We start from the raw sequence: 14,098 nt of genomic DNA, 5'->3' as shown, positions 1-14,098 counted from the left end.
TATAAACAGCAGGTAAAACATCCAAGAAAACCCAATCAAAACCTGTTTTTCTATCACTATCTTCCTTCACTTGTCATTCTTTTCTCATTTCTCATCCTTTCCTAAACATTATTTGATGCATATTCCCATTTTAATCTGCTTTCTGTGTATTTCTCCCATTAATCTGCCCTTGATCACTAATTTTGCACTCCCTGACCCCTGCCTTCTTCCTTATGTCAGAATGTCACAATTTTAGCTGTTGACTAAACACCTACCCACATCCAGCATTCTGACCTACCTTCTGGATCTCTCATAAATGTGCAGCTGGCACTTTAAAGTAGCATGATCAAAACAGATATTTTGATTACCAAGCTAAACCTTTCAGCTTATCAGGTTCTGTATCACCATCTACACCACTACCTTCTTCAATATCGAATAGCCTTGCGATTTGTGCCTATCATCTTTATTCATAGCGAATTCTGTTTATTAAAATTAAAAAGAAAAGGGACATTGACTTCAAAATCACCAATTTTCTGTGATAGTCACTGAACCATATCTATTTCACACTAGCTAAATATTGTGAGCTGAGACCTCAGTCTTTTTTAGTAAGCTTTGTTCTGTTTACTTCATCCACCTACCTTACTGTATGTTGTCTAGCTTTTTTTTTTCACTTACCATGTCCTTTTTGTTATCTAGGCTGTAAACTCTTTAGGCAAGGAATGTCTTACTATTTGACTATAGAATAATTTCCTGCAATGTAGACTTATACTTTGCATGAGGTTCTGAGAAAGGAGAGGAAAAATAATCAAACAAATATTAAAGTATGTGACCTGTGCTCATTATATAGTTTTAGAATGCCATTGATAATTCTAAACTCAACTTGTGAACAATTAAAAATTGGCTGGTGTTAACATAAAGATAAAAGAAAGAGTAATATGGTTCAACTCTTACTGGACAAAAGAAACATATAGCCTAGACAGGACTCTGATATACAATAAACCTTATTTTGAAAATTTCAAGGATGCTGTGGAGTTTTACTAGCCCTCAATAATAAGCTCTATCTCAACCCTAAAGTTCTCACGACACGTTTTATGGTGACCTACTCAAATCTGTGAAAGCAATGCAGAAGATGTTAGTATTTTTTCTTCCTTTCTGTATGACAGTGACATTTTATGCTAATTTCATCTGCTCCTTGAGCTCTCTGAGCCAAAACATTCTGTGGGAGGCAGAATGATGTCATTTTAGTCATAGCATAATTTTTCAGCTGCTAGAACAAGACATATTGTGGCATGTTCTTCAGTACTTTTAAAAAGTAGTGAAATATAAACTTAAGGTGATATATTTATGCACAAGGGGGTTACACTGCCTTTTTCAGCTCCTAGAGTCAAATAGCAGGTTCAAAGTGACATTATCCTCCTCCACCAAATATTTTTGCTTTGATGCTAAATGATATGAATTAAGCTTGACAAAATAATACTGTTTACTATTTTCAGTTATTGTAACTATAAGAAAGAAGAGAAACTGAAAGATGAATTTTGTGTTGCATTTACATTTGGAAATGTAATTTAAATATCATCCAGGAAAGACTGGACAAAGGGTCTTTTCTAAGTACGTGGTATCATTTTGTTAGGAACTGAAGAATGAAAAGGAAGAAGCATGACTTAAATCACTCTCACTAGGAGTAAACTAATTAGCACTAGAAATCGTCACACAGGTTACAATACACAGAACAAACTCCTGCATGGCCAGCTCTGTGCTCGAGCCGAATACCAAAAATCTATGTCTTTCCAGCCAGCTTTGCCAAGGAATGCTGAACACACAATGCAATGACAGTTTCAAGTAGTCTCTCAATTACTTCCTTGCACTTATTCCAATGGTGAAATTCTGTCTTCTTGCAATATAAGACTAAGTTAAAAAGAATTTCTTAAGAAGCAGTATTTGAAAATGAGCCCATAAGAAGATAGCACATATTACACGTTTATCTTTTCAAGAACTTTCAAGTTGAAGTTTTTTTTTCTAGTCATGCTATAAAACCTAATTTATTATTCATTTGAATCAACGACTATTTTTTCCACGACATTAAGAAATCTGTATGTATTTAAAACAGTTCTTTCACACCCAGAAAGTAGCATCCACTTTAGGTTAATCCAGAAAGAATTCCAAGCTTCAGTAATTATAATAGAGTTATAGAGTTATGATTTATGATCAAGAAATGCTTTTTGAACTTAACTGTCCTTCCCAACTTGGAATACTCAGTTCTCAGAGTATTGGGCACTGTCCACTCTAGGTGAACTTACCATTCACATTCATTGAATAACTATCAATGGGTGATTGCAGAGTGGTGTCACCTAGGCAATAAGCATGATTTGCATGCCTAGACTATTGAGGCGCCAAAGGCAAGACTAGAGAAGGTAGGCAGAAGACAAAAACAGCCCCTCTCCACCCCAATCAACTTTTTCCCCCTCAAGAGAGAGAGACTCACCATATGTGCAGGAAGGACTTGCTGTTTATTTCATAATGCCAAGAGATGCATTAATGATGGGATGGAGGGAATATTTACTCTCTCAACTTCTTGTTTGGGAAAAGATGTGTTACCAGCAAAGGATCAAGCAACCGAGTTTGAAGTTTTCCATATGACCTCTCTCCCTTTCAAACACCTGCACTGCAGTGCCTAAATCTGAGCAGCTGTCCCCTTGCCAAAACCTTGGTGAACTTTGTGACTCATGGCCATGATCTGTAGAGAGAGATAACACCATCACACTAATTTTTCATTGCTTTCTTTTTTACTGGTAACATCATTCTATTCCTAAACACTTTCTAGTACGCATTTGGATGGAGTCTTTCTTCAATCAGCAACAGATCTAAGACATGGCAACTGGGAATGGTCTCTTTTACAGTCTCAAGAGAGAGAGAATGAAAGGAAATATGGACATACTTTTTTATGGACAGTGAGGTCTCATTTTCTAAGTACTAGGATGAATTATATTGTGCTTTTTTCCTCTTTTTGAACTAATAATGGTCCCAAACCAAAACCTTGTTTTTCAGTTTTGGATTGTTTAGAAATCTAAATCCAAATAGCCCTTAATTACCGCACAGTCCACAGTCTTTCAAAAAATGTATCTACTAGGCAGATATTTGAAGGGGCTAAATTTCATTAACCTAGTTGTTTTCAGGTGAAGATTCAGGGCATCATTCAGGAATAATAATCTATTTAAAACAGAAGGATCAACCAAGTAACAAGAAAAAAAATCTTAGTATGTACCGGTATTTCCCAGAATTCATAATTATTACCTGCAGCTTTTTCTCTTTAATAGTGGTGCACAGCCTGTATACTAATGGGCAAACTGTACTCACTAACCTTTTAGTACTTTATCCTTTTGTACAAAGACCGAACATTATTAGGTAATGAAAGAGTGTATGAGAAAGTAGTAGATTATTTATGATAGAAACAAAATGAAACTAATGGGACAAGATTTGAAAGCTGTGATGCATGAAAGGTGCTATAGAGGCAGCTTTGGCACCATGACAAATAAAGATAAAGACTCAGTGGGAAGCAACAGTGTGAACATGACTATGAAGGAGAAAGAATAGATTTACTGAATGAATCCTTGCCATCTGGTGTTTATTTAATACACAATGAAGGTCAAATGGCTAGTGATCCCTTTTTCTATAGTCCAGTGACCAGAAAAATGAGAAGAATCAATGAATTTATCAATATGTCTGGAAATGTTTCACCATATGATCTGATTGAGTCAATATTTTTGGAGCAACATATTCATTACTATTTCAGACGTGATTTGGAAGAGGTTGTATGGGCAAAAGTGCAGTCATTTTTTACCCTGTGTCAGAAGTTCCATCAAAACGAACTTCACCATGTAAAGCAACTTTTCAAAATGCTTAAAAAGGAAAATAATATCTTGCATATCAGAAACAAAATGAGCCTATGCTAAGATGTGTGAATATTTTTCATCCTTTGTTTCATCCTTTTCTTTCTTTTCTACTAGATTAGGTACACATCTGTTTTATATAATTATACCATAGGGACATATTAACTTTTAGTGAAATATGTTTATTAGGTATTATATGTAAACAGCATACGCTAAGAGTAAATCTTATGTATATTTAACAGTATTATTTTACATAACATTCTGTCTCCTTGGAGGTTCTCACAGTTCTATACTTTCATTCTCTACACCTGTTTCCATAATATTTGTCCATAGTATAGTGCAACTACCTTCAGTACCTGGAATTCTTTTATCTCTCAAATGAATATTAAAATAATAAAACTGCTGAAAGATTTTATTTTAGCTTTTCAAACAGGAAGAGAACAAGAGAATTCAACAAGGGCTTTCAAGTCAAATGGTTTAAAAAAATCATATTTCAACCTCTGTTCTTATATTAACCTCCAACAGACAATATTAACAGAAATTATTCCAGACTGTATATATTACATGCTTCACATCATACTTTGAAAATTTGGAAAGGACAATAACTAGGTGTCAGTTTGCAAGACTAAATTGCTGGCCCCTGTCTTCGTCTCAGCCATCCATTTGTTACATTCCCTTGAGTACATCATTTATTTATTTATTTATTTACCTTCAAAGTAGGTATGATACTATTTTTTCCCACAGGATCATGGTGATTCCTCAGATTATTATAATATATTTTGAAAACTTTGAACTGTAGAAACATATAAATGGTGCTTCAATGGTGGCCTCATTTCTAATGACCAGAAAAAGCCCCATAGAGTCTTAATTTGAATTAGGACATTGATAATCTTGAATTAAGACTAAAAATTGTAGATTTTATTCTGACTTTTCAATTAATGTGGTTATATTGGGCCAAAAATTCAGAGCTAATTGCTTACAACTTATTTGCTATTCTGCCCTTCATATTTCAGAAATGAATTCAGCTCACATTTTGCTATCAAATGGTCACAATTTAGCTCAAGAATTATGTATACAGGAAAATCAGAAATAATAAATAGGTCCTGCCCCCTACTGGCAAAATTCCCTCGGAAGCCAGATAGGTACTCCATAGTATACTTATGGTACTTATTACCATAATATACTCTGGTACTCCATAATATACTTATGACTTTTTACAGAGTTCTTAAATAGGCAGAAGTAAAAATGCAGATTCAAATACGCAGATTCAAATATGAGTCATTCCCCCATCAAATTATGAAAGATCAAATGAAACAAAGTCTCAAAGAAGATGTTAGAAGTGAATGCAGAAAATATGGAGAAAACTCAATTAACTCCATTCAGTCAACGACTATTTATCAAACACCTCTCTTCTTCACTCTTCTCAGTCACTATCTCTCCATCCTCTTCCCCCTAATTATGATAAGACTATCTAATAGTTATTTACTCTAACATGTCCCTGATTATCTTGGAAAATAGTTGGTAACATCTATCTGATTTTACAGTTTCCTCCAGATTCAATCACGGTGACTTATGTGGTCTCATCTAGTTTATTGCCTCCAGCTAAGTAAGTACACTCTTCTTGTCACCTCTTAATAGTTTCAATGAAAATATCAGCATGGGTATAACCTTCTGGGACTCCCAACAAAATCTCAGTCATTTCTTTCTGTTATTTTATGTCAGACAACTTACAGGTTTCTCATAACTTTTTTTTTTTTTTTTTTTTTTTTTTTTTGCTTTTCACCCAGTGAGAGCTTTCAGTAGTAGTGACATCATCCATCCGCCCTTCATTATTTAAGAGTGAAGATGTGTAAGAACAGAGAGCAGGGCAAAAATATGCCCCATATCAGAATCCCTTTGTCCCTTCCAGGTCCCTCAGTAGCTTATCATTTGCCTGCTGCTACAGAGAGCTAGATATCTCTGCCTAATACTTTGTGATATTGTATGCCAGCAACAGATTTCAACTCACTCAACAAACTTAGATGTCGGCAGCAGGTGACAGGTTTCTTATTCTTAAGATTGTCCTAATGACACTATCTATTGCTATTGCTTAGGTTTATATTTTGCAAGTGCTGTGAATGTGAGGTGTTAATCAGCAGCTCTAATTATGATGGATGGATGAACATTCTAGAATTGACTTCATTTGGTTTTCATAAACAAGGTTTACCCGAGGCTTTGTTGCACATGGAAATAAATTTTAAATGACTGAAAGCTGGCCTATCATCTCTTGAAATCATCTTTAGTTTATGCGACATATTTTCTTAATCATTTTAGAGTATGAAACTGAACTGCTGAAATCAGTAGTCATAGAGTCAGAATAAGCTATGGGCCTCGTAGACATTGTCACACTCTGCAGCAAAGAAGAGAGAAAAAGGAGGGAAAGGTGTGCATGAGGCCTCTGATGTTTTATCTTCATGGACTTGAATCCCAGGAAGAGGGCACTCAGAACAGAACTCACATCTATCAATTCCCCACTTCATTATTCCAAGCAATGTAAGAACCCACTACTCTGCACTTTTTCAATATAATACCACTGGCATACATTCTTGGGACATTGTCCACAGGTATACGGAACACTGTCCATGGCTATACGGTATGCTTAGCACTACAGATATTTGGAAAGAATCCTTTCCCATAACAGCAGTTCATGATCTTTTTCCAAGCCTTTTGCAAAGCAGAAACTGTGAATCTTCCTAATAAGGCTCTATCTCGATACTTGTTTTTACAGTCTTCTTTCACAGATAGATACATATGTATAATTCTTTCCCAGGTAAAATTTGTATAAAATTAGATACTTTACTTTGATCCAGAGTAGAAGAAAACTTAGAACCATGTAAGCGTTATCTAAACAGTCTAGTTCCTCCCATGCTGATGATATCGAAAAAGACAACATACTTTCTGGATCATGGATCAAAAGTGGCTACTAGCACTGCTCCATGAAAGTATTTTCTCTCACTACTTCCCTCTCCACTGCAGTAACACAATTCTTGTCACTCCATATGCCCTTAATATTCTCTGATTATTGATTATGCTGTAACACTTTCTACTTCAGGATGCCAAGCATTTTGTATCTAATAAATTAGCCTACTATAACTTTGATACATTTTTCTATTTGATACATACTAGTTTGGCTGTGACTGAGCCCTTAGAGATCTTCTGACTTTTAAGAAATCTCAAATACTGTATTGTGATGAAAATACGGTTCCTAATTTCTATAGAGGACTAGACATATATAAATTCCAAGCAATTTGGCCAGCTAGCCACCAAATGATCTTAGGAACTCTTGCATCATTCAGAGCACCATTTACCACTATTCTTAATCTAATCACCTAATTTCATATAATTTATTTTGCTTTCTCTAAGTTGAGTATATGCACCAGTGATATTGGCTGATTGAAAATGAACCAAGCAATGTTACGACAGAATACATGACTTTGGGTGCTAAGGTATCTTCAAGGTACATTAGCAACTCAAGTGAATAGTATGGGACAGCTGATGAAAGACAAGGCACTGGGGAGATGCCAACCTCTCTGCCCAGAGAGGTTGTGGAGTCTCCTTCTCTGAAGATCTTCAAACCTACCTGGATGCCACCCTGTGTCACGTGCTCTAGGTGTCCCTGCTTATGCAGGCAGTTTGGACTAGATGATCTCTAGAGGTCCCTTCTAACCTTAACCATTCTCTGATTCTGTGATGTCTGACTATCCGTTAGGTATCAAGGTATCTTAATGCTTATTAAAACCAATTCATATATTCCTATTTACATTAAAAAATATAAATATCTTTGCAGAAGTTCTGATTCTCATATCTAAGCAGCATGGTCTGTGATTAATACAAAGATTGGTCTCAAATTAATTAAACTGAATGCAAATATCCCCAAAATAACAAGGGCTAACTGTGAGTTAGGTGTATGGAAGAAGAGGAAAAAATAATTTCTATCGATCAGGAATGCTTCTACTGCTGCACTACCAGAGAGATGTACCCTGACAGTTCAGGAAGACTGTTTCTGGTTAGATGGACATACCTGAGAGGCTGAGGACTATTTTAGATAATTGTTAATCAGCCAAACTTCCTGAAACAGGAAATCATTAAACAGAGCAATAAGATTTGCCTGGTCAGAATGTTCATGTTTACTCTTATAGCAAAAATTATGCCCTCCTTCTCTAGCTTCTGTGCCTGTGTACATGGGGGAGCACAGCTACCTTCCTCACCCTTATCTCAGGGCCAGTTGGTCACAAATAACTGACAATTCCCAGTGCTGAACAGGAGGAGCAAGGCAACGCTCCATGCAACTGGTGAGGTCAGAAACAAGCATGAGATCAACAGCAAAGGTATATTTTTCTCAATCTGTCATGAGATCAGCAAAAAAGCTGTATCTCCACACCAAATATTGTATGACCATGACCCAAACTCCATGTCCATAAATAGCACTGCACCCTGGAGCCCACTGGGCATTCCTGAATGGAGCGGGCTGCACAGCAGTGAATCTCCGCCAAAGTTACTTTCCAGAAGTTAAAAGAACCTCTATCAAGAAACTGTTGGAGAGTAGGCTTGATTAGTAACAAGTGAGCAGTAAGATTCACTTGCTATGAGTATACTGTAATGCCATCTTCAATAAATTTACTTGCAATAATCCCAGAGTTAATCTCTCTCTCTGTGTGACTGTATGAAGATGAAAACAGTAACTGCATTATTTCTTTTCAGCTTAAATGCCTTGTAAGCTTATTCTTCTCTGTCAGTAAGAACATCAGCAAGGAAACTGCATTCTCCAGACAAATATTACAACATTTCTGGATAGCGGAGGAAGCACTGCTGAGATTCCATTCATTACTAAAGATTAAATTTAAAAAGTATATAATCCATAATGAGGTTAAGATATCTTAATCTACTACTTAAGTATAACAAACTCTGCTAAGGAAGTTCAGAAGAATTAGTCATACAAGGATAACTATCCCCATATACTTTTGAAAATAGGGTTGAAGAAAACTACCTGCAGAGCTTGGTTCCCAAGACTGGTCAGTACAAGACCTTCATGCATTTCCTTGAAAGGCATTATGTAATTTTAAATAATATATTGACTACTCTTCTTACTGCCATTTTTATACTATATTCCTACTATTATATATTTTACTGTATGTGGAGGACTTTGATGACCTCTCAGAGGCACTCAGATGAAGAAAAATTGCCTCTGCAAAACCCCTAATCACATAGAGATAACAGATGGAAATAGAACAAACAATCTTCTGATCTAAGCAGGCAAATTTAGGATTTGGTTTGCAGTATGGGGAGGCAGGACTTTTGATGAATTCACCCACTACATTCTGTGGTGAAAACGTAGCATGGGCTGTCCCCAATTAATTTAATTCTCATTAGTACAGTACTCTTAAAATTAAGGTTCAAAATATGCTGGCCTCCAAATTCTCTATTTATGAAAATGGCAAAATAATGAGAAAGTTTCTCTGAATCAAATTTCCCCTTTTTAATAACAATCCTCACCACAGACAAAAATGTGTCTTAATTTTTGTAGGCTGTGTTCCATCTGATGATAAAATAGCGGCCAGAGAATATAGACTTCCTTCACTTTTTTTTTTTTTTTTTTTAAGGCAGAAAATAGCAATATTATAGGACACAGAATTGTGAAATATTTAGTATACATTACATCCTGTTCCAGAATTTTTTGTTAGAAGAATATCAGAAGTAGTTGCAGAAAGAAATCTTAGAAAGTTTCTATTTACAATCTGTGCACAACATACTTGGTCTGTGGCTCTGATGTTCTGAGTTATCTCGGCAAAACCCTATTTAAATTTCTTAACCTTATTGTTTCCTATATGTGTATACAAAACCCCTTTGCCTTGTTCCAAGTTAACAGAGCTTGCAAAGAGAACATCTCTGGCCTTGAGTGGGGGAACCGTGAAAGGGCACTGGAGAACTAGGTGTGCTTAGTCAATTTTTCTGAATTCTTAGCTAAAAGCAAACATAAATCAAAGCCCAGACCAGAGTCAGGACTTATATTCTTCCTCAACGCAGTCTGAGATGTAAACAAGCACAACAGTTACTGCAAATTAATTTTGTACTTCATGGTGTTCTATGTAAAAGAATTAAACTAGAAAATATGTTTTTGCTATTCTTATTTTACGTGGAAATGAACTGCCCTAGAGGCTTTCTTCAGGACCTGTATTTACTTGGGAACTTTGAGCTATCATTGAAACATAATGCATTATTTTTCAAGGTTACCAAAAAGCTATAAAATGTCATTAACAAATGAACTGGTACATTTCAAAACAATCACATTAATATATATTAAATCAACATGCTGGCATTTGTCATTATCATCCTTAAAACCAGAAAACATTTTCCTTTTGGAATTCCTGAACTGACACAAATGTCTTTAAAAAGGGCAATTAGTGGCAAGTGACTATGAAGAACCCTGGGTTGAGAAGTTGAGCCTAAGCCTCTTGAAGATTCTCCATGTAAACAAGTCAGACCACATCACTCATTATCCCTCCTTTGTTTACTTGGGAGAAAAGTTCAAACTATTTAATGAGAGGATTACCCATACTTCAACTCCATTGAAAAAGATTAATTGATATTTTCCTGTTAGGGGTTTAACCACTTGGATTTGGCCTCATATCCTCTATTGTTACTGATGCTGTGATCAGCAGAGCAAAGTTGCTTAAAGGTTAGATAAACTTTGCAGCATAAATTACATGAACTAATTTATGTTAATGTTTAGGGGACTTCTACATCTAGATGCGTGCTGTTAACTCCTCCAGTGTATAGAAAAAGTAGTCATTAGAAAACTAAAATGCTGTAAGAGGTAGAATCTCTTCTATATATAGAATTTTATAACATATTAAAGAAATAGGTTTCAGTATAGCACTGGTGCTACTCTATGAAAAATATGTAACATACAATAAAGTCGGCATTACTAACACTATTGACATTTTATTTTAATGTGGTTGTTTTCTAATTATGTTCAGGGGGTGGGGGGAGCAGGGCCCTGAATCGCTAAATATATTTATTCTTCAAAGCTTTACAAATTTTCCAAAAAAATGAGTATCTTGTGGACATATGGCTGCGTATTTGGATAACACCATTTGCATTTTCAAACTTGCAATATTTTTAACCACTCATTTGGCTTTTGCTTTCAGAAAAGCAGACAGATAGTGTACTCATTTGAAATGATTTAGTCTCCTTAACTCTTTAAAAAAGACAAGAAGGGAAAGTATTTGTATTCATGAATCATTTAGCTTATATGTTTATGTGTTTATATTTGAAAATGTAAACTGATAATATGATATAGATTTATTGGATAAAAGAAGCAAAGATCTTGTAAATATTAGCAAACTTTATAGATATTACAAGACAAGTAACACCATAAAACAGAGAATACTTATTAAATGGAAGGTGTTAGCATGAGAAAAAAATTAAAATACCAAATCTAATGACAGTAGTTAGGACATTATTACATGGACTTTGATTCTACAAAGAATGTGTGCTTGAAATAAAATTGTGGGAGATACCACTCCCCATGAAACGATATCCCTCATTTTCATAATGCCTAAGGCAGATACAATATTTACAATAATTTATCCTGCTATAAAGAATATTCATTTTGAATCCTGTCCAGGTGGTGGGAAAAGTATGATGCCTATTAATAAAGCAAAAAAAAAAAAAAAAAAAACCAAGATGGATAACATAAAAACACTCCTCCAAAACACAAAATAGAGACGTTGACAAAACGTTCAGGATGAAGGAAGGGAGAGAATATTCAGGATTCTTAAAAATAAGGCAAGTAAATATATTTTAAATTTGCTGCAAGTGGAATGGGAATACTGATAATTTTTGAGACTGTAAGAAGGTACCTAAAAAGCATATCAGAATAAAAGAACAGTTTTGATAATTTTCATTCTTCAGACTATGGAAGGTATTACTGTAAATTGCAGTAAAGTTTCTCATGGTAGAGTGTCCAGATATTTAATGCATAAAATAAAAAATAATCAACTAATTATATTTTCAAAAACTGTGTAGACAATTCCAACAATTTCAAAATAATCATCTTTAATGTACATATTCTAAACACTATATATGCTAAAATATGCAATAGTCTGAAATTTGTAATATTGTGCATACATTTGGACATATTGCAGACATATTTGGACATATTGTGGACATATTTGGAATATTTCAGTTTTTCTCTTAATTGACATACTATATGGATACTTATATTTTCAAGAAACAGCAATCTGCTTCGTTTTGAATTATGTTTTTTAATGTGTGTAGCTAATTATTACTTATTTATTAATTTAAGCAGAAGTTTAATTAATTAGCAGCTGATGCAAAGTAAGACAAAAGTAAATACAAGCACTGACATTACTTCTGATATTGAACAAGTACAAATTTTATTGACCCTAATCCTGGCAAATGTAGTTAACCTTATTGATTTACTCAAGCACATTGAAATAGAGTGAAAAATGTTTTACCACAAGACACTATAGTATGACCACTATGTCAGCTATTTCAGCCTTCAAGACTTAAATGCACAGCCTACATTGAACATATTGATTTTCCTAAATAGTCCTCCTATAATAAATACTACATTATCACTGCAAGTCTCTGCAGACATGTTAGGTGATCGGAGAATGGAGCTGTAATCAGAGGAAGTTCTATGAAAGATAATCTTTCTTTATTCTCCTCCTCTGAGACATTAGGTGGAGAGGGATCAAGGGACACTAGTAATCACTGTAGTTGTTCCTACAAAATCTCTTCTTAAATTATGACATATCATATCTTTGCAATTTAGCTTTTATACTCTCAAAGGCAGAAGTTTTCAGAAACATGTATAAATGTAATTAACATCATTGCAATGGTTTTTACAACTATTCTAAGCCCAAGTTATTGTTACAAATATCCATGATGTAGCAGAAAATCATCTAAAAAGACAAAATAGCTTGTATAATCTGACTGTAATATGACTTACTTTCATTTAGGATCAATAGAATCAACACATACGATTTGAAAAAAAAAAAAATCCAGCCTGTTGGAGATCACATTAGAGCTAATTTTTATTATCCTGCTACATGACTATTTTTCTTGAGGTTATAATGTGCTTTTTATTATAGTATGATTAATAGTTATGTGTATATATAAAGACCACAAAAGTTTATAGGCCATAAGATTTTCTAGAACACATTATAGCTCTTTTAACTTTTTGAAAATAACAAATATACTTAATCTTGCTATTAAAAAACGAGAAAAAAAAAACAGAAGGAATAGAAGACTTAAACAAAACAGAAGACAGATGTCCAGAAATTATCAATTGCTAAGGCACACAGATTGTGATTAAATTTTAATGTGGCTTTTAACTTAAGTAAAGATTTTCCTTATCACCGAGAAAGAATCCCAGAGAAAATATTGTTATTGATTTCATCATTTTAGATGTAACTGATCCTTTAAGTAATTTTTCTTGGTTTCAGTGTCACTTTTTAAGTGTCTGCTTAGGCTGAGGAAATCATTAGAGGGCACGTTCATTTAAAATTCTGAGTCTAATGCATAAATTGTTCTCCAGTGCACTCAAAGTCACATCTGTTTAAAACAAAACACAGCATTCAATGCAGTGAGTAAAAGCAAAACATAACTGTGGAATGATTAAAGACAGATGAATTAAGCAAATTAAATGGCACAAAAAAATTTTTGATTAATTCAGAGACTGACTACACGCTTTTTTTAAAAAAATATTGATTGTCTTTAAAGTATTGAGAAGTAAAGCATAACATATTCTATGAGAATGATGGTCTCATATATGATCAAATACATACACAGCCTCATGTGTTTTTTTAGGAGAACTGTAGTAGGAATTAAGATGGCCCGTTTCACATAGGCAATGGTTTGGAGCTGTGAGATTTTTTTGTTGTTGTTATTTTTTTTGGTTAAGCAAAGAGAAAATGAATTCCAATGCTGCCACACTGATGGAGAAGCAGTCCTTATTGTTCTGTCAATAAAATTAATTGCTAAAATTGAGGAGCCATAATAGCCACTATCATGTTCTGATGTTTCATAAATATTTAACTGTGTAAGGCTCCTGAGGTCAAAAGGGCTGATTCAGTTTAGCTTCCTGAATAGTCATTCAAAATTGACTAGTTAGAAAGTGAAGTGAATAATAATGACAGATCTTCATATATACACTGTTCTTTGAT

Source organism: Tinamus guttatus, unplaced genomic scaffold, assembly GCF_059628265.1.
Source record: "Tinamus guttatus ecotype Peru unplaced genomic scaffold, ASM5962826v1 Tinamus_guttatus_pri_ptg000327l, whole genome shotgun sequence".
NCBI classification, from domain to species: Eukaryota; Metazoa; Chordata; class Aves; order Tinamiformes; family Tinamidae; genus Tinamus; species Tinamus guttatus.
This window is presented reverse-complemented; position numbering follows the sequence as displayed.